This window comes from Bactrocera oleae, chromosome 6 (assembly GCF_042242935.1).
Source record: "Bactrocera oleae isolate idBacOlea1 chromosome 6, idBacOlea1, whole genome shotgun sequence".
Taxonomy (NCBI): domain Eukaryota; kingdom Metazoa; phylum Arthropoda; class Insecta; order Diptera; family Tephritidae; genus Bactrocera; species Bactrocera oleae.
Genome location: NC_091540.1, coordinates 601,182 through 622,933, shown reverse-complemented (window position 1 = coordinate 622,933; position 21,752 = coordinate 601,182). Strand labels below are relative to the sequence as shown.

Here is a 21,752-nt window from a genome sequence, read left to right as displayed (position 1 = left end):
AAAAAAATGCCGCAGAAGCGACAAAAATTCAGTAGAAAGAGTTCAGAGAGACGTATTGAAAATATTAAACAATTTTGTGGCCAAAGAACAATGAACTAAAAAATTTGGTTTGAAATTCAGATGAGGTGCGAAAGTTAAAAGTAGAATTAATTAGAAAAAGGTAAATAAGTAAAATGCTTGCATAACGGAGAGTGTAATTGCCCCTTATAAATTAAATGTGGTAAATTTTATTGACTTTAAAGGTATATCAAGTATTTTATGAATCGCATATTTAACAGCTTATATTCATCAATGTTCTTAAGTGCTTTCCAGCTTTAGGTGTGGTTAAACAACTTATATAAAGCTGAAGTTCATCGGTCTAAGCGCCAAAAAGCATACTTTTTTTCGGGAGAGTTATATGCGAATTCTAAGCCATCAGTTTGTTTGTGCATTTTACTGTAAGACACTCTACACTGTCATTTTCACCATGGTTTATTTAATGAGAGACCTTTCTTTATAAGTAGTTGTTTAGATCCGTTTCAATTTGCGCTATTCTCAACTTGATATTAGTAGAAGCTAGATGTTGCAGAGGATAACTTTATTAAATCAATTTACACACAGCTAAACACTTATGAGATCGTTTTGATGTGGAGTCGTTTAGCCTGCTGTTTCGTTTGACTACAAATCGTTATAACCATAAAAACACTACTTTTGAGCTTGAAATCTTCGAACGTTCGGTTCTTGTTAATACTGGACTTAAAAACTGCGATCGCTTTATCTCTCTCTCTCTTTCTCTCTCTCTGATGACATCGAACTAAATATAGGTTAGGTTAGGTTAAATTAAAAATCATAACCTTCATTCATGTTATCTATTCGAAAAAGTGCCCAGAATCCTTTTTAAATTTTGTTAGCCAAACTACTTCTTTGTTAAGCTAGAACTAGATCCTATTTAAAGGATAGACTGTAGCCATTAATATTACGTTTTGAATGTTATAACAGAAAACCCAAAATTAAACAAAAACTTAACATTTTCTCATACATATTTAAACCACTTTATGGGCTCATTTTAACGTTAAAAAATAGCCACGAAAATGCAAATTTTATTTTATTTCTCAACAAAACTTAATTAACGAAATTAGTTGAGAACCCTGTGCTCCGACGGCTAATAAAAGCAAACAGCAGATTGTCTTACATTTCTTAAATCCTTTTTGGCATAATTTACTTCACTTGAATATTCATGCGTTTTTTGTGAATTATTGCATTTATTTGCTAGAAATGTTTTTTTACAAACATTTAACTCTCTTTTTCTTCTCTTTACAGCTCAGCTGTAGCCAGTCAACCCCTTCGCACCAGACATTGCAGTTATTGCGCTCGTTTATCCCTTTCTGCGCTTTTTCGTTCTTTTTGTGATTTTCTTTTCGGTTGTGTCGCGTTGTTTGCAGCTCACCAAAAGTAATCAAATCGTCGCTACGGTAAGTTGACACGCTCAGATAAGAATTTCTATTAAATTGTTTTTTTAATTTGTGCAACAAGAAGACACTTGCTTCATTTTTTCGCAATCTTTACAGAGCCCTATATTCACTATATTACCTTTTCAAGTTCGCATGCCTATCGCTTTGTCTTATCCTTTAAAGGTAAGGCAATTTTTTGCGCCTTCATTGTGTCTTGACATGCAAATTTATTAAATTTTCGCATAGTTAAGGTATATATCTAAGCTCCTTGCACTTACTTCGTCCTGCGTCAGCTAGTTACTTCCCGGTTCGTTGCTTATTTTACTTACTTACCGTTAACTTCCAACTACTGACTTGTGATTTTTTGATTGCTGCCTCTCTCACCACCAATGGCTGCTATGAAATTTCGGCTTGCTGCTTGTCTTCTTTGTTGCAGCTCATTCTTTAATTTCGCTTGCCCCAAATTCCAACACTCTCGGATAGTAGCTGCCTTTTCGACTCACTTTGCTTGTTGTAAATTATGTTGTTGTACTCATGCTTGTGCGTTCATTCATTTCCGCTTAATAAACTACATAATTAAACTGGCAAAATGGGATTAAAGGCTTTACTGTAGTGCTGCGAGGGAAACTTCAGCGCAAGAATCTGCAAGCGGCAAGTTATATACTTTTCGGGTTTAATTGTTTTGGCTCATAGATATGGAAGTGGTTGCGAGTATTTTCGTACAAAGTATATTTTAAGTAAGGTTTATAAATATTCTACTTATTGTAATGAATGCTTCTGCGTGCAAATAAATCGTTTTAAGTGCGTTTTAATATGGAAGGAAAAGATTTCATTTTTACTAGCATTTTTGCGGCAATTGTTGTTGCTGTAAAACTCAAAAATATATGTATATAAATGAAGCATATTATATGCATACATAAATGCTATTTGTTTTGCTTGTTCAAAATTAAGTTTCATACGTTGTCACCATACAAAGAACGACATGGCGTATACGCAATCCTCAGTTGCTATATTTACTGCGATTTTTAATACGCTTTACCATATATCTGTCATATTTATAGTTTTTCTTTAATTCTAGAAAAGCATTTAAGTTTGAGTGAAATTTAATTGCGATTAAGCACTAATATACATATGTACATACATACATAGCAGTTTTCTATAGTTTTGCGATACCCACTACTAGGACCGAAAAACAGCAAAAGCAGTTTTTCCTCTTAGCGCTCGTTCCATAGGAAAGGCTTCGGCTTAAAACTTGTGGGTCTATCGCTTTTTTCGAAATTGGAGACGAAGCTCGATCAAGCATTTAGATGAGGTGTAAAGATTATTTTCGGCTGAGTAACTAATACGCGTTTATACAGACGGACAGACAGTCATGGCTAAATCGACGCAGCGCGTAACGCTGATAATTTTTATACAATACTTTTTACGGGCTCCGACATTTCCTTTTGAGTGTTACAAACATCGTAACAACCTTAATAGTATACCCTGTTCAGGTTATAATTACCCGTTAGAATTATTCGGTAGCCGTATGGAGAGATAAGCTTTGGTAGCTGCTGCACACATTTGCTTTCTACTTTCATTTTTTCCACCGCTGGCTGCGACCTCATATTATGTGATTTATAAACATTTATATGCAATCTAATAAATTATTAACATATTTTCATTTTTTCAATTGTATAACGCTGCCAATAAATGTACATTTGTGTACGCCGCTGACTGTTTAAGCGTTTATTGTACAGCTTTAAGAATATATATATACATTAATTTATTTAATATGCATGTATGTACATATGTATATATAATTTTTTGTACAATATCTGAAACGACATTGCGATTGTTTATTTTCTTGTGCTCAATATAAAGTCTTGCATATAGATATTACTGCTGCTGTTGTAGTTTTTGCTGTTTACAATACAAGTATTGCCTGTTGCTTATCTTTTCGAGTGTGCATTGATTTATGTGAATTTCTTTTAAATAAATACAATAAAGAACATTGGATTGCATAGGCATCGCCATATATGTGTTTATATACATATTTATATCATATATGTATACTTCCGCACACTACTTCGCTGGCATACAAATTGCTTTTGCCGCTGATTGTGTTGCACAACAGCCGACGTCTTTGGGCCCAGCGGCTGCCCAATTGACTTTATATCGTCTTCGATTGCCTGTGACTGCTTGCTTTGGGCTCTTAAATCGCGTACAAACAAGAAAACTATTTAGATTTATGATATTCTCCAAAGTCATACCATATACACAAATATACATATGTATGTTCATATATGGTTATATTTGCTCGTCTGTATATAATGAATGTGTTTAAAAAGGTGTCTGACAACTTGAACTCATGTAAAGCGAACAACAAATGCAACCATTGAGCGCGTACAAAAAGTTGGGAGCACGCAGTTTTGATAATAAACAGTTGTAACTGTTTAACTTCCAATTGAATTGAATTATAAATACGCTTGCATAAGAAAGAAATGACAATTCTGTAGCGGAAGATATATGGATGTGCTCATGAATATCGAAGATAGGGGGTACCTAAGTCCGTTAGTTTGAAAAAACCGCTGCTTATAAGAAAATGAGCTGTTGGCAACAATTCGCTAAAAGGCATTAATATTGGCAATTATTTATTACTCTTTTCCAAATAAAAAGTCAGTCCCAAAAATGGATAAAAATTTTACAACTTCTTCTTAGATTTTGAATTGAATATTTTTTCTTAGCTTCTTTCTGATTGAGATTTAAGTCCCCATTTCTTATTCAGTTGTTTCTTTCTATGCCTTAGAGACTTCTTCGAGATTCAGGCGAGCAGTTCCCTAGTGTTGGTGTGGACCTTATAAGACAGTTCATTAGCTTTATTTATAATAATTATTTATTTTTCTTCACTATTCCGGACTACTGATAACCCAACAAGCAGGAGGTTACTATAATAAACCTCGATATCAGAATCTCACATAACATATCCCCTCTTATTCTAAACCCGTTAGTTCAGCAATAGAATGTAAGATAACATAACTTTGTCAAGCATCTATTTAACGTATTTATTTAAATTGAGCACTGAAGCATTTCACCATAGTTTCTTCACTGAGTAATTTATAGTCGGTGAATTAGTAAAACTTTCTATGTATCTTCACTGAGTAATGCTTGTAGATTGGCGATTTATTCGAAATTTGATAGGTAAAGGTTTCTTCTATAAATTTCGAAATTTAGCAAGCCCCTTTAAAGTCCTCATGATACGTCAAACTTGACTTATCAAAATGAATATATGGATCTCTAAATGAAAATATTAATTATATATACCATATAAGCAAAGTGTCATAAATTCTTCTATATTTATCTGACAACCAAATCACTATCGCTAACAACTTAACTAGTGTCAATCTGAGCAACTCAATTCACAAGAACAACGCTACCAAACCGAAAGGGACACACACAGCCTTATCACACTTGTATACTCTATTTTACACCCCATTTTCGTTTAATCTTAATCTAATTTGATAATCAGCCAGAAAGCAGCTAGAAAATCAAATAAAATTGTGTAAACACGCGGCGTAGGTAAGCGCTACGTTTGCACCTTCATCACTAGTGGCTGAAATTAAGGGACTCAACTGAGCTTGACAGACAACAAACCAACCAACCAACGCGGACTGTCACTCAGACTCAGACACCATCGTATGTAGTCGTGTGTGCAAACATTGTTCGCCCCAAAGGTATCCAATTCAGCGCATCCAACAGGCGCTGGGGCTTTGGTCTACCTTTCCATCAATATCTGACAACAAAATAAGAATATTGAAAAGTGGTGACAATAAGTGTTGCTTGCTCGCTACTCGTTTGTTTGTTCGACGTTGACAGTTTTAGGCGAGCTGTCTGTCAAACGAATGTCAACTGTGTGTACCTATGTATGTGCTTGTATGTATATTAATTTTGACGCTATCTCACGAGTAGTGCGATCTATCGACCCAACTAACTGTCAACATTATCGCAATATGCCATACATTTTGTGAGCGCACGATGAACACGCCGAACGATTGCAGCTGGTAAGCTACTTGTAGTAAGGTACTCAATGCAGGGGTTAGCTGTGGAAAATCATTGCACTCTGACTACTTGAATACTTACATACATATTTATGTATGTATGACACATAAAATGAAGTGCTGATTTCAAAGAAAATAGAAGCTCGGCAGGTAATCTACGACTAAATCAAATTGTCAAGACAAGGTACTGATAAGTGCTTGTAAACGCTGAGATACAATGGTTGATAAGGATGTGATATTTTTCGTTTCGGAAAACATTTGGATTTTTAGTTAAGAATTAATGTAGAGTATTTATGACTGAATTTTCTTAACATTTATTAGGTAGGTATGCTTTATTATGGCTCGGTTTAGCTACCACACCTTGTGAAAATTTATGCTACTGACTATTTGCCATAATATTTATTAATTTACAATTGAACTGAACGAATGACACGTTCTTTGATTTGCTGGCTGCCAAAACAAAAACAATAATTTTTAAATCACGTGGCAACATTATAAAGTTATATAACATATTTCAAATAATACTTTCTTAAAAATAAAATTTTTCGAATTCTTATCGCAGTATTGGGCTGTTTAAAAATATTTTCATATATAATAATAATTTTTCACAGTTTTATTAAAATTCTTAACTATTTTTTTATAAAAGAGGTAACATTTTTTCCGATTTTTACTATCAGTATTGCTTTCTAAAATTTAGATTTTTTCGATTGTCTTCAAAAAAGTTTTAATCATAGTCAGATGGCAATGCAGCAATAAAATATTTTTTAGAATCAAACTGCCTTTGTAGCTCAAAAAAATGCGATGCGAGATGGGTAAGAGTGGCAATTCTACTTCTCTAACATAAAAATATCCATATTTACCTAATAAACATTCATCCAAACAGTTCAAAAACTCTTGATATTAGTATATATGATTTCAAATCACAATTTCAAAACATAATATAAAAATTATAAAAAAAAAATTTTGCCACAATGCAACTTTATTGTGAAAATTTGTTTATTTTTTTTCAAATCCTATTTCCCAATATTTATTTTAAAAACTGTTTTGGCCAATGGCAACATCATAAAATGTAGTATTTTCTTTAACATAAACCTTTTTTAATTTTACGTAAAAATTTCCCATACAAAATATTAAAATGAATTTTCTAACGAAATCTTAGAAAAAAATTCAGTTCTCATACTCATACATTATTAATTAAACAAAAAACTACTTTCCTTGCTTCGACCCATGCCATACCGCCTGTTATCAGTCCACGTGATCACCATTGACGCATCGATGTCTTTCGCTATAATTTACTCCCGTAAGAATATTTCCTCTGCTCACCACTATAACTTAAACTACATGCACGCAATCAAAGTAAATGTTTATTGAATCCTTCAAAACGCAACAAATCAACGATTTTTTAAACATTTAACGAGTTTAATGAGTGTTCGCCTGTTCCTTCGTTTGTTTTCGTTGAAGATGCAATTACCAACAAACAAAGAAAAGATACGAGCTTGTGAGTAATAAATATGTATGAGTCAAAGAACACAAAAACAGCACAAAGATAGGCGCGAGGGACAAAGGCAGCTTGATGATATCTTGAGCTTGAAATCAAGATTTTTTAATTTTTAAGTATTTATTAATAAAGTCGAAGGGAAATATGAGTATCTTAAAATTTTTTCTTGCTTGAAATACATGCCTTAAAGGTAGTTTGGCAAAGAAAGCAGCAGATGCATGCGATACGAATGCTTACGAGAGTGCATGATAAGTACTTAGCTTCACTGCCAGATGTTACCATTATAGCAAGAGAATTATATTAACGTGTCGTACATTCTACGGTTAAAATTTTATGCGAATAGGACCCCTATTTTTGTATTGACCTACTGCGGAACCGGGCGATTTCTGTATATATTTTTCTAAAATCTACAAATCTGTCAATCGACGTTTCAAATCTTGTTTTTGGAAGGCAATCGCGTAATGATATCAACAAGCGTTTATCTGTATATGGTGATTCTTCTTTTTCAATGGCCAGCATTCAAATTTTTTTTAATGCCTTTCCCAGGTAGCCCCTTCATACCAGTATTTTGTGCTCCGAAGGGGTGTTTGCAGTTTTGAACCCACCGGAGACCAATAAAATTGATTTCAATTGGTTGAAATAGTGGACTTCGCATTGCAAATCTGCTACGAAGAATGCGAACACTGTCCAACAGACCACAAAGGTGTTGATCACAGTTTTCGTCGATTTAGAAGGTGTAATCTACGTCCACTACCGGATAAAGAATCCCTTTTGACGTACAAAAAAGATAAGAGGCTTACAGCTCCTCCATATCCAAGGCCAAATTGGTCGAATTAGTATTGCGCCGAGTGACTTTTTTTTTGTATCCAAACTTGAAAAATTCACTAGTTGATCAAAAACTTTAGTTAAATCAGGAGGTTATTGCCAGAAGGGACGTCTACTTTACAGACCGCCAGACGGATTACAAGAGGTTAGAGCACCGCTGGTCCCAGTGCATTGAACGAAACCTATGTTGAGAAATAAATCGCCATTCTTCAAAAAACTGTTGTTTTTCTTTTGTACCTAGTACTTAATTGACCGCCCTCGTATATTCAAGACAGCGCAATATGCGCTGCAGCCGATCGATACTTAGTAACAAATGAATATCCCTTGAACAAATATTTTGTAGCCTTCTGATGTAGTACAAGCATGTGTATGCCTATGTACAAGTATATGCATGTGTGTATGCTTGTGCACAAGCGCTTGTTTGTACAAATACGCAACGACAAAACGCCCTGCTGTTTCACTGTAAATATTTATATTTTACACAACCGAAGGCGCACAGGCACAACAGCAACAACTTGAAGTATGGCTCAACTTCAGGCGACGCGCTGTGAAGTCAATACCCATTCATTAACTCAAGACGCACCGAGAAAAGGATGCGAGGAAGGCAAGACGCTAAATATTACCTGCTGCTGCCACATGTGCAAGTACTTGGAAGAAAAAAGATATAAACAACAACAAAAACGAAAGAGAGATTGTTGATAAATATGTATATATATATATATACATGATCCTACCAACCGGCATATCTATTGCACGACTGTTGTTGCCTTAGTCAGTCAAATAAGTATGTGTACGCACAAGCACTCTCCAACGCGAAGATTGATGCAGCAAGATGCGTATCTAAGCACTGTTCGATACTTCATTCGGTTTCGTCGCTTGGGCGCTGCACATGCGCAACCGCCGTTTATCTTTGGCATCTATGGGACATTAATCTGTCGTACGAATACAAATGTTTGTTATTGCCACAAAGAAAGGAATCGCGCAGTTGCAGGCAGTTAATGAAAATTCAAATGAAATTATCGAAATGCACTAACAAACAAACACAGACAAACGCGCGCATGCGCACCGAGACGCAGGCGTCAAAAATGTAAACGTGTCGTGTAACAGCAAATAAATGGCTTTGCAATAACAAATTGTTGCTGCACACACAACAACACAAGTGTTCATAAAAATTACAAAACAAACAACACATGGGTTATTAATTGCTGTCTGCGGTGACAATTTTGTGGCGCACAGCGGCAGGGATGTTGCACATATTTGGTTTTGGTATAGCTGTTGCTGAGCTGGGAATGCGGTTTCGATTTCCGATTAAATCTTGGAAAAAGTCAGATGTGTAGTCTGACTAGTTTAACGTCTTTTCAATATTTAGCTATTTTTATTCTCACTGAGTTTACTTGGAGCTTATGCTCTTATTAACACTGCGGATTCCAACTTTGAAGTATTATATAATAATAATTAAAATAATATATTTACCTGGTATCAACATTATCTTTTTGTGGCTACCTTATAGTCCTATATAGTTTACACTCTTTTTCCTCTGCTCTTAGCTTCTTCTTTTTCCCTTATCGTCAAAAATCGCTACCATTTGGTTAGTGTATTATTCCTGAGATTCTATTTAGCACAACGAAGGCCTACTAATAGCATTAGTGGATATTTGGAGATAGACTTGAGATCAGTTTGGAAGAATATTTCATTTTCTTTTATCGACCAAGATGTCAGTCAAGTCTTCGGAGTCTTTCCTCTTTACTTTAATCGATCTTCCACAGAGATCCTGCTGAGTTGAGATACATGTACTTTATGTGCTTAACTCTCTGCTTCTTTTCGTGTAGAATAAATTAAACCCCACTGAGGAATCGTCAGCTCAGTGCTTCAGCTGCTTCAAAATAGTGATATTCAACGCAGCTTCCGAGATATCATCATGAAACCCTCGGCTGATAGTTGTGATTATTTTCCTATACAAAGCCTTGCATTCGCATTAAAGTTGCTACATAGTCTCTTCTTCTTTTAACCTCAGTATTTTAAGATATTTTCCCAATTTATAAAAGATTGGATGTGAGACGGAACCGTTAAACTATTCTTAAGCTTCTGTTAATATATTGTGACACCATCGCTAAATAATTATAGAAGTATAAATCAAACCTGTGTAAAATCGCAATACTAACCTCGGTTTAATTAAACTGTCGAGTTTACTTGAAATATCTTCGATTCGCCACTTTACTGTTCGCTACGTTTGAGTTAAAACATAACTCATTAAAGTTGTATAACTTCTTTTATATCTTTGAATTTATTCCATTTGTTTGTTCGATTCGCTAAAACCTTAAGAGTGAAGACAGCCTTTGCCTTTTCAAGACCGACGCTTTGGGTTCCATATTTAAGAGATCCAGGGTTACTGCTATGGTTCTGCCAGAACATTTTTGCCTTAACGCAACACTGACCAACGTCGACCCAAACGAAAAGATTGCAATTCAATATACAGACAAACGTAATCAAATAAATTAAAATATGTAGTACAACAAAAAGAACAACAGCAAAAAGAATTCATAAATGCTGAAAGAAAAAGTTGAGCAAAAAGAATTACGTAAAAATGCAGAGAAAATATAAACAAATTGCAATATTATCGCCTGTGGACATCGAGAACGCAGTTTTTGTCAACGAAATTATTATTTTTTCTTCCCAGAATTTTATTAATTCTACCACAAGCCTTTGTGAGGCAAAGGCTCCAAAAGCGAAAAAATTATGCTGAAGAAAAATGTTAAGCTACAAAAAGAGGAGATAAAATATTGGGAATGGGGGAAGGCGTATAACAAATACTCAATGAAAATCAAGCTGGAGTCTAAGCTGTCGCAACAATTTCTTGTTGATTTCCATTGCCTCAGTATGGGCTTTGGTGGGCAGTAAAAGATTGAGATTATGATTATTTTCGTTGAAATATTATTATTTTTCAGCTTATAATATTTCCTTTGGCTTATCATTGAAAAAAAAATGTGTGTGTTTATGAAAATAGATGCAATTTCGTTGATAATGAAAAACAATAACCCTGAACCCTGTCGCTTAATCACTCGAGAAAGTTCAGCGTGTGATTATGGCAGCCTGCTGCTATAGAATACATACAAATGAATGGTATACAAAATATAATCAGATAATAAGTACGAGTGTTGCTCATGTTACCTCAACTCTTGGCTCTAAGAGTCCAAATATCATTTGAATGCATTTTATGAAACTTCGCTTCTTCCCCATGTCTCTGCATAAGCCTAAGTTTGCTTTCTTGCTTTCAAGCATTTGACACAAATGTGGGTGCTATAAGGTTCTGTATATATGTGTGCATTTGTATGTCGACGAATTGTCAGTCGTTGGAGCCACGAAAAAGGGTCGCAGTGAAATGTGAATGTGAAATTTGAGTACGCTCGGGACATCTTGGTCGTACTAATAAGAATCATGTTCGGCGACGTGTGTGGTTGGGAATATATTGTTCATAAGTATTGAATAAATTATTCAGCTGGGGTGATAAGTGCGGGAAGGATGTCTTGCAGCAACCACAAATGGACATAAATAAATTATTGTTAACTTTTTTCATGCGATTTACAGTGAAGAATCCCTGATACAATATTCAGATTAATGATGACTTGCTTTGATATATATATTTATATGTTTTAAATTTTAGAGTGGTTACGGATTGTAGCAAAAATACAGCAAAACATTTTTAACTAATAATATTTTGATTATTTTTTAAAAATATATTTTTAATGAAACTGAAATCAAGTTCTGTAATCAAATTGTCCATCGTGAAGTTAAGCATCCATTGTTTGTAGATCCCTCTCTCCTTGTCCTAAAGTTAAATTTAAGAGATGTTGCACGACTCATGGCATACCAATATATAATAAATAAACTGAGAAACTCCAGTCTCCGATGTCTTTCCTCATTCGTTTTCTCTCTTTGAAGGATTACGACAGTTTCATCCCAAAACTTTTTTGGACTAAGTTTGCCTTTTCGCTGGTACCGCAGCAGCGTAGCACTCAGTATTTTCTGCTTACACTTAGAGAAAAAAAAGCTGATAATCCTCACAGTGGGTCTTAGCCTCATTCATTTCAACAGAGACATATTACCTACTTTGTAACATTTATGTGTTATGTAAATCTTTATTGGACTCAGGCACATTGCGATCATTCTATATTAAGTCCTTCCTTATTCCGTATACCGCTTCTCGGAGCTTCCGGCGAGTGATTATCGTTGTTATCTTAGAACACAATTTCTCTTCTATTTGCGAAAGCTGTTCGCTTCTGGGTGATTGCATCCTTCAGACTCACCGCGTTTCTATCAGGACCGTTTTCGCTTGACGTTGCCGTAAGTGACCCATTTTTAGCACCAGTAAACACCCGCTTTAGAAATGGATCGAGTTTGCTGCCTCTCAGTAGATATTCATAGACGGGAATTCGATCCCTGTGACGTTTTGCATAAACATCGAGCCTTTTTTACATCTACTCTTATTTAAATGGTTCCAAATGGACTTTTGTTCTTATGCGACGCGAGATACAGATTCCTAAAGCCATATATTGGATTAATAATGGATTCCATTTTACTGAACTTTAAGGTCAAAAAGTTTTTGACCCGAAAACATCAATTTCGACTTGATTTTGTTTCATTCCCGTTATGTATGCCGCCTGCTTTAAAAGCTCATATTCATAAATAGCTAGGCAAAAGGTTTGCGAACACATGGGAAAACTCATGCAACGCGCCACACAATGAGTCACCAGAGCATATTTCAACAATTTAATAGCTGAATTGGGGGAAAAGTGGTTTTAAACATTTATACTAACGCAAATTTGCTGCTCATTAAATTTTCAACAGCACAAATGTGTTTGGCAATAGCAATTTTAAGCGAATTATTGATTTCTGTGAATTTTCACATCACGTACGAGGGAAATGGGAGCAAATGGAAAAGCAAAATTTAACTGTTGCAGCAAATGAATTCGTGTGGCATTTAAATGGAGTTACACAAACAAAAAAGGATAAAACGTGTAATAAAAATGTGACACTCAATTGTTTGTCACTTAACGTGCGACGACGAGTGGCAAACAATTTCTGGTTTTGCTCTCTTTTTGCTGTTGTTTCGGGCTTGCAATGCTTTAAATTTTGTTGTATTTTTCGCTTTAATTTTCCCTCTGCTACGCCAACAGAATTTTAATGACGATTTTAATTTTTCCTTATTTGTTTTTTGTTTTCTGTTTTTTGTTTGCGCACATTGTTGTGTTTTTATTTTGCTGTTGCCGTGCGTTGCAAGTACGTAATACTTTATGTACTCGTACAGCGCCGTACGAAAAGGAAAACAAATGCAATTCGTCGCAAATACAAATGTTAAAAAAAAAGAAAAATTCGCTTAAACAAAAAATTCTGCTCAGCACTTTTTTCTCCGCAAAGTCTCCTGTTTGTTATTGGTTCATTTGCATGGCCGGGCACAGAATGTTGTACGTGACTCACATTTTCGGCCGGATTTCGTTTGTCTTTTGGTTTTATTTTCTACAGAAACTTTTTGTTTCTTTGTTTTTGTTATCGGAAGACATATATATTATTTTTTGTATTACACTGATTACTTTAAATCATGTATTCCGTACCGAAGGAGTATGTTCATTTTGGATGGAAAAGTGTACTGTTGTTCTGGTTATGGCATTCCAAAAATAATTTCTTGGAATACCACCGAGTTGACAACCTTAGGCTGTATAAAAATCCAGATGCTTTCCGATTTCGTAAAACCGACTGTATCTCGAAAGATGCTCTTATCTCCAAAAAATTTTATTTGATAGCGACCATAGATATTTAACATCTGAGATTTATCATTTTACATATTATATTTGAAAGCTACCAACTTACATCCATCTGATCGCTACCATTTTCAAATCCCTAGACTGCCAATATCTGGCTTCTTACATAATTTTATACACATGTCAAAAAATCTATTGTAGTATGCACATTTTTTCATCAAAGTACTTTGTACTGTTCAATTTAGCATTTCTTTGGTAAAATACGTTTAGCTCAATATTCGTAATAGTGAGAAAAAAAGATAGACCCTTCCATCCATTTGACAGCTTCCATCTGACATCCAATTGATATCTTTATGACAGCTGACATAAAATTTGCCACGAAAATTAGCGCCTCAGTTTTTGAGATATCGATCTGAACTTCTGAATTAAATAATTGAGAAAAATTTCCAAATTTTTAATAAAAATATTTTTTTTATGTTTTATATATTTCGAAATTAAGTGAATTTTCACAACTCACCCCCTTTTTTTGTTTTGATAGCTACACTCTACGCTTTTATCAAGTTATTTTTAATACTCAACCGTTCCTCCAGAAAATTTTAAAATCATCTTTTTTTGAATTATTCTGTATCGTTAATTTTTCTCAGAGCTGTCAAAGCGTAGACTAAACAAAACTTAAATGCGACACTTAGCAAGGCGCTAAAAATATAAGTATGTGAGGCAATCATTCTTGCCCAGACAAAGAATAAACAATTCAATTAGTGAGAGACAAAAGACTAAAAAAGAATAAAAAAAATGTATATATAATAATTGTAAAAACAAAAGCTGAATCAAGCAACCGCTTAAAGCAAATAAAGATATAAAAAAATAAATATATTATCAGGTTTGTCACAGCTACCCATCACACCTTTCCCAGCCTTTGCTCGATCGACTCTGATTGACATGTATTTATGTTTGCTTATACATATCTTCGTTTGTTTTTACAGCTTACTGCACTTTCACACCTTAACGGAGATTAGTACATACCAAGCAAAAAAGAAACATAATATATTACACACAAAGAAATTTTGAATTGCAATTATTCCTTACAAAAACAATTCAACTTATAATGAAATAAATAATTACAGCTGTTTCCGCTTTCATTCTTCACCTCATAAAGGCAGTACTTAATCAATGCCGTTAGATGTATCGAGAGCACACAGCAATTCCCAGATAACGGTGTGTGGTTCACCCTCTGATTCCCAGCGAAAACCCACCGCAGACGCGTCAAACATCAATTCACTGTCACCTTCTTGAACTCTCTCTCATTTCACTCGAATTCTCTAATTTCCTTAACATATTGCTCACCTTACAAAACATCAGATTTCTCAAATATATTTTTAAATGAAATTTTGTAGCAATCCCGCTGAATGAAGCGTCTATCAAAATTCACAAACCTTGCTACTCTTGTAGATTTCTCACTCAGCCGCTTTCACAACATATCCCTTCGGGATTTTTTTTCTTCTTCTACCAAACCCATATACCTCTATGTGTTTTGCCTGTCGCTTTGTTTGACTATAGAAAAAGTGTCACTTGAATATCCGCTTTCGTGCCATTTAAAATGAATCGTTCCATTGTCCTTGCCGTGTCTCAAATTGCATTTCGTATACCTAAAGTCCTTTTCTCTTTCTTTTTTTTCCCTTCAGTCTGCGAAAATCTCATTTAACAGCTGTCTGTAAATTGTCTAAATAAAAATGCTGGCATATACAAATGTCCTTAGACCCGCACACTCACTAATGCTCCATACAAAAATAAATATTTATTTTGGGTGTAGAGGACAATTAGCGCAAGCAATGAAAATAAAAGCAAAATATACTTAAGAACCAGCAGGAAATTATTTCTATTTCTATTTAGAGTAACCCGATTTTTGTTTGGAGGAAATTGCATTTGTCGCAAATCGATTTGTACGCATAATTATGAGCGCGTCAAATTTTGTAAAAAAAAATTATTTCTATGGTCACATGAGAATGGGGCGTGGCGAATACGTCGTGCGTTTAATATTGAACTGCGAGCGAATTTTGATTGATTGGCATGCGAATTGAGAGAGATTAATGTATTGATTGATAAGTGTTAACAGTTTCTTTATAAGAAAAGTTTGGCGAAAAATGCAATGAAAAGAAGTCTATGCTTAAGGCATTACTTTTCTTTTGATCTCAACATCTTTCTCAACGAACGTGAAAACTGATAATGAGAGGCTTCAAAAAGCAGAGATCCTTTGCTGATAATGAAAAAATAACTGCTACTTGGAGTGATTTACCAAAGTATACATTCCCTCATCGTTTATCTTGGCTACACAAAATTCAAAGTACTTCCGCCTCTCAAAGGCATATTTCTTTGACTGTGTCGGTAAGATTAGAAGGAATTTTAGAGTAAACGACGACATAGTTCGCAAAATTTAATTAAACAACTTGAAATATGAGCAGAGAAGTCATTTCTAAGCAGCTTCGAAAGAGATTATAGAATCATACCTACGGTTCCATCACCAGAGGTTGATCAGTTCGTAATTGATGCTGAAAATAAAATAGTTCATTTTTAAAACTGTATTCCAACAGTTCTTCCAGATTTATTACCTCTGAGGATTCTGGGGTCGTGCAATCTAGAAGATACATTTTCCTGTTGTCCTTTTCTTTTAATTAGGAGCCTATTTACTGGGGTCTTTGGAAAATATTTAGTGTCTTTCAATTGCTTTGAGTAATCTTTTTAAATTGATAGTGTCGTTTTGGCTGTAGGTTATTGAAGAGATAATCCAGTCTGTATCAATTTAACCACTTTCTCTTTCGCTTTTTATATCTTGTGTTTTTATTGATGCTAGTCATATGTTGATCGAACTTTCGTTCTCCGTACCTGTCGGTGCTCATTCTATAAATGCTTTCATGATTGCACAAATGTACTTTATTCGATTTCTCAATATTAAGCACTTTCGTCAGGTAAATGGAAGAAGAATTAGAAGGTCTTGAGCGGGAGATATTTAATTTCATTTCTTTAATCGGAGACTCTATAAAATATATATGTATATAAATATCCGTAAATCCGTCTATATGTATACGCAAACTAATCCATCAGTTTTTGAGATATCGCTCTGAAATTTAGTACACGTCCTTTTCTCTCCAGGAAACTGCTCATTTGTTGGCACCGCCTATATCGGGCTACTATAGCATATAGCTGTCATACAAACCCTCAAATATTCTATATTATACAGACGATCAAAATCCAATTCTTGTGTGGAAACTTTTTTATTCCTTTATTCGTGAAGGGTATTTTGCTTCGGTGTAACCAAAGTTAACGTTTTTTCTTGTTTATAATTAATTTTATGCACCCAACCACGAGACCATTACACTAAACAAAGGCAAAATTATTATCCAAACAGCTCACTAATACTGCACAGCAGGCAGCCGACCAGACAAATTGACTAAAAATCAAAACGAATTAAGTGCCAATAAATGTAGCAACCACAAATAAAATTACCAAAGCATCTAAGTACACATAAATACCAGATTTGGATATGTAAATACAGTTAAATACAGTTAAATTTTATATTTGCAAGCCTAATCTGATTCTGTTACGTGCCAATGCAGTTGGAACCATGCAAAATAGGCCTGTTGCCTCTGGATTCCAGATTCAGGCATATACACTGGCATTTGTGTGTGTGTATGTATTGGTGTAATGAAAATTTGTCTGATTACCCAGTTGATTGCCTGAAAAGCTGCTGGTTATGATTTTGATTAGTTGATTGGATGGCTGACTGTGCGCCTAACAGACACTAACTGTAGTTGCAGCGCAGCTGTCGGTGGTCGAGATCTCAGTTGTTGCCAGGATAATGCGGCTTATACTCACTGTGCACACACATACATACAATCCCATACATAAATTCATAGATACATTGATTCATATTTATCGAATGCCATTCATTTATGCAGTTATCCGCAAATGCAATCATATGCAATACAACAACAACTGTCGTTTAGACAATCAGCAAAACTGTTTGCTTCCACATATGTGCGAGCTGCCTCTGTGTTAGTGTCATCCTTCGGTCGTTCGTTATCTCCTCCGGTTGCCTACTCCCCTCATCACTCGCCAGTGTGCGCCTTAACTTTTCCAATTTTATTGTCTCATCTGTTGTCCATTGCATGTCTGTCAATTTACAATGACAGTTCGACTAGCAACGATTGCAACAACAATATTTTGCAATTACAAATTAGCATTTTCTGTGGGATTTTATTTACCAAAAAACCTCATAAAAACCATTACTGGCAAATTTGTTGGCAATAAACCGAAAAATTTTATGAAATAAACAAAGCAATTAGACGCATTAAAATGGAAAATTGATGTCGAAAATAAATTGGTTATAAAATGGCACTTACAAATTCGTGTGTGTGTTTGTAAATGTGTTTGGTAAAATAATAATGCCGAATACTTTTCATTTTAGACAGTAATTGCTACTATGTGGCATTTACGGTTTTGAAAAAAAACTGAAGCAGTAAGTGGTTACTGAAATATATATATATATATATATATACTTGGAAGCAGTAATTTTGAAATCTTATAAATTCAACAACAGTACCTTCAATTAAGTTCTAATATATTATTAATTTTCAAAGGATATGATTCTGATTGTCACCTACTTCTACTTTAATGTCAACAAATTTGGTAATGCCAGTAAAAAAAAAAACTAAATAATAGCGAATCAAAAAATGTCTTACTGCGTTTATTTTTACTATAAATTCGTGAAATGTGAATTAAAATGTTTATAAATATTTCGTGACTCTCCAATAATAAAGACTTTTTTATTTGAGCCATGAACATTAATAATAATAGCTCTGTCTTGAAGTTAATTTGCAATATCTTACATAACGCATTTTTAATAACTCTCCACTTTTTGGAGACTTGCGGTTTATGCACTAATTGCTTATTTGTCATGCAGTGCTATGAAATTTTATAATTAAAATTAATTTTAAAAAATACAAAACAGATTTCGATACAAAAAAGAAATTTTTTCGATACAAAAGCGCACATGATTGGCTCATTTAACTCTCGAATTTTGACGAATCGAAAATATTTTTCTATTTTAAACAGGGCCGTGGAACTTTGTACTAATTCTTTTTCATATGACAATTGTTAGAGGGGTTTTGGGTTTTGATTTAAAAATTTTAAAGTCAACGGTATGATTTCAGACCCGGTAGATTATAAGCTTCAGCCATTTAAGGTTACTGAACACATAGGCATCTAGTAGACAATTTTTTCATTACTTTTATCAATCGAAATTTTTTTCTATTTCGACATGGGAAAATTCTCTGCTCTCTCTTTGTGTTACAAACTCGGTTATAAAAAACTGTCAAATATAGTTATTGAGGTGTTTTTTTTTTATAAACGCAAAGAACCGAGTGTTCCTGTGAAGTTAAGAGAAAATTTTTGAAGGATAAACTCGGTGTTTATGAGTAGTGTTTATAAAAAGTTAATTGGAAAGATTGTGTGCGATAAACTCGGTCTCTATATCATGTTATGTCTGTGAGTAATTTTTAATGCTATATTCCTCAATGATTAATAAGCTCAAGTTTTTAAAACACCAAGAATGTATAATTTCAATAATTTTTGAAGTCTCAATTTTCCGAAAGTGGTTCGTGTTAGACTTGTAAACTATTTTGCCTTGTACAATATTTCTTCCGTAATAACTGATTTGACTTTGTTTCACTAAGCCTAAATAACTTAACATCCCTAGAATTTAAAAAGTTTCTGATTTCAATTTCTGAATAATTTTAAGAAATGAAAACTCAGTTCCTTTCCCATTTCAAGCTCCTCGAAAAAATTTGCCACACTCATTTCCATATAAATAACTTGTTTACTTGAACTAACACAAACACACAAGAATAATTTCGCGCCAATCAAAAATGTTTTGCAAATTTTATTTCACAGCGGAAACGACTTCATTTCCTGCAGCAATTGTTTGCGACGCAAATCTACAAAAATTAAAACAGCACGAAATCAAAAAAATATTTCATAGACCAAATAAAAAAGTAACGAAAAAAGTGTTCATCACAAAACAAACAGAAGCAGTGGCTTCCCATTTGACATGTAATTGACACATGCGCAGAAATTCCACTTCCGTTTTGCGGTTTTGCCCTCCATTACACGCTTAATGGAAGCGAAAATTGAAAAGCGAAAAATCGCGGCAGAACAGCACACTAAAACGCGAAAAATAAAAATGGAAAATACATTTACGCATTTGCATAACACATATACATACATACCTATATACAAGCGAATATGAAATTTCATTTCAGGCAGTCAGCTTCCAACGCAAGTGACTTGCGCAAATGCTTTTCCGCAATTGGCAAATTGTTAACTGCGGCGGTGATATGCAGCCGCCTCAGCAATGCCAATTTGCCTGTTGCGCGTTGAATTTGTCCTCGCAAGACACACACACATACATGCATCCACTCAAATAAATATTCTCATCTATGCAGCCACAGAATCGATTTCCTGTCTGACGACCATAGTCGTCTTTTGCGGTTAAGTGGTGGCCCAACTGCACTGTTGATATTGTTGTTGTTGTTTCTAAGAAAATCGTATTTGCTGACGTACGTACATAGAGTTGGTCCGCTGCAGCCACAAGTAATGGCAAACAGGTCGAATTTGCTGAACCGTACACAGCCATCATTACTATTCACACACATACACAGCCATACTCGTGTGTTTGTATGTAAGTGAATAACAAGCTGCGAATTGCATTCGCCAATAAAAACTTGTTAATCGTAAAAATTGATGAATGATTTGTGTTATTTGTTGTCTGGCAGCGATTGCAATTATTGACGCCTCTTGTTGGCGTTGATACTGGCAGTCGTAAGCGCTAACTAGTAATTTCATAAAGTACTCTGTGTATGTTTGTGTGAGTGTGTGATATTTTCTAGTTTAGCAAACACTTGCACTTTGATTGGCGTACTTGATAAATGGTGAAAATCAATTGAAAGTAATGACATGTGGTTGTTAATAGGAAATCAAGTGTCTAAGTCTATTGTTTGAAAATCACTTAAATTCTGAAAAATATAAAAAAGCTGGTTTTGCAATGGAAATAATTTGGTGTGTGTATATCTGCATAGAAATGTATTTTTATAATGTAACTGACAGTAAAAATATTGACAGTAAAAATAGAATTGAATTATAGTGAATCAAAATAGCGCATTAGTTTAATAGAACACAAAACCCCTCATATATAGCAATAACTACTTTCAAAAACTTAAAAAACTAAAATATTTCAAACAAATATTTCATAGTAAGGCGTACCTTTAAAAATATAGATTTTTCATAACACTTAAAAAAGTGGAGACTTTTTGTTTTTAGTGTAAATCACTATTTTAACAGTGCTTTTCTCAAACACACCAAAATATCTAAAAAAAAACGCATTTTCACAAGTCTCCACTTTTTGGAGACTTTCAAATTTTTGCTATAGTTGTTTATATGGCATGCAGATGTATGAAAGTTTATATCTAAAATTAAAAAAAATTATGAATTATATGTAGTTCATGTGTAATTTTATTAAACACTAACAGACTATCTTATCTTCTATTTACAGCACTGAACTTAAAACTAGACTTTGTAGTGAGTGAGTAAAAAAAATATTTTATATTTATATTGATTGTTTTAATTGAAATTTTACCTAGATTGATGAAAGCGGTCATACGAATGTGTGAGAGATAACAGTACTTGCAGTTTCATATTGACATTGGAAGATATAAACGTACTTATACCCCAAACGTTTGTGATTTTTATAATTTGAAACTAAATTTGGCTGCCGTAATTGGCTAAAATCTTGCTCACCAAAAGTTTTTTACTAATAAGAACTGTTTTCTACACGCGCTTAATATAATTACCCCCTCCACACATTCGATGAAATAAAGTTTTAATTGAAAAACTGCGCGTATTAAAAAGTAGTTAATTAAAAGTGAAAGCCCCACCGTGTGCACTTTCGCAAAAAAAAAGTATATGCGAACGCCTCTACGCACTCTAGCTGCTGCCTCCATAGTTTCAAAACTTGCTTTAAATCACTATAAATTATCTGCCATTCGCGCATAAGAAGTGTGAAGTAAATGTGCGAATTGATTTCGATTTGAAAGTTCTAAGTTCAATTGCAAGCTGTAAGAAATAAATGAACGAAGAAATGATTGTAAAACGGAAA

At 34.2% G+C, this 21,752-nt stretch overlaps 1 non-coding gene across 5 annotated transcripts in view; it reads left to right on the top strand.

Annotated features, from left to right (window-relative positions):
- LOC106623502 (uncharacterized) overlaps nt 1-21,179 on the top strand; it is a 151,678-nt gene extending 130,499 nt beyond the window's left edge. For all 5 annotated transcript variants that reach the window (XR_011397092.1, XR_011397091.1, XR_011397088.1 and 2 more), the window contains exons 6-7: nt 1,300-1,451; nt 21,150-21,179. This is a non-coding gene — a transcript (uncharacterized protein). The remainder of the gene's footprint in view (nt 1-1,299; nt 1,452-21,149) is intronic.
- Nucleotides 21,180-21,752: the final 573 nt, after the last annotated feature.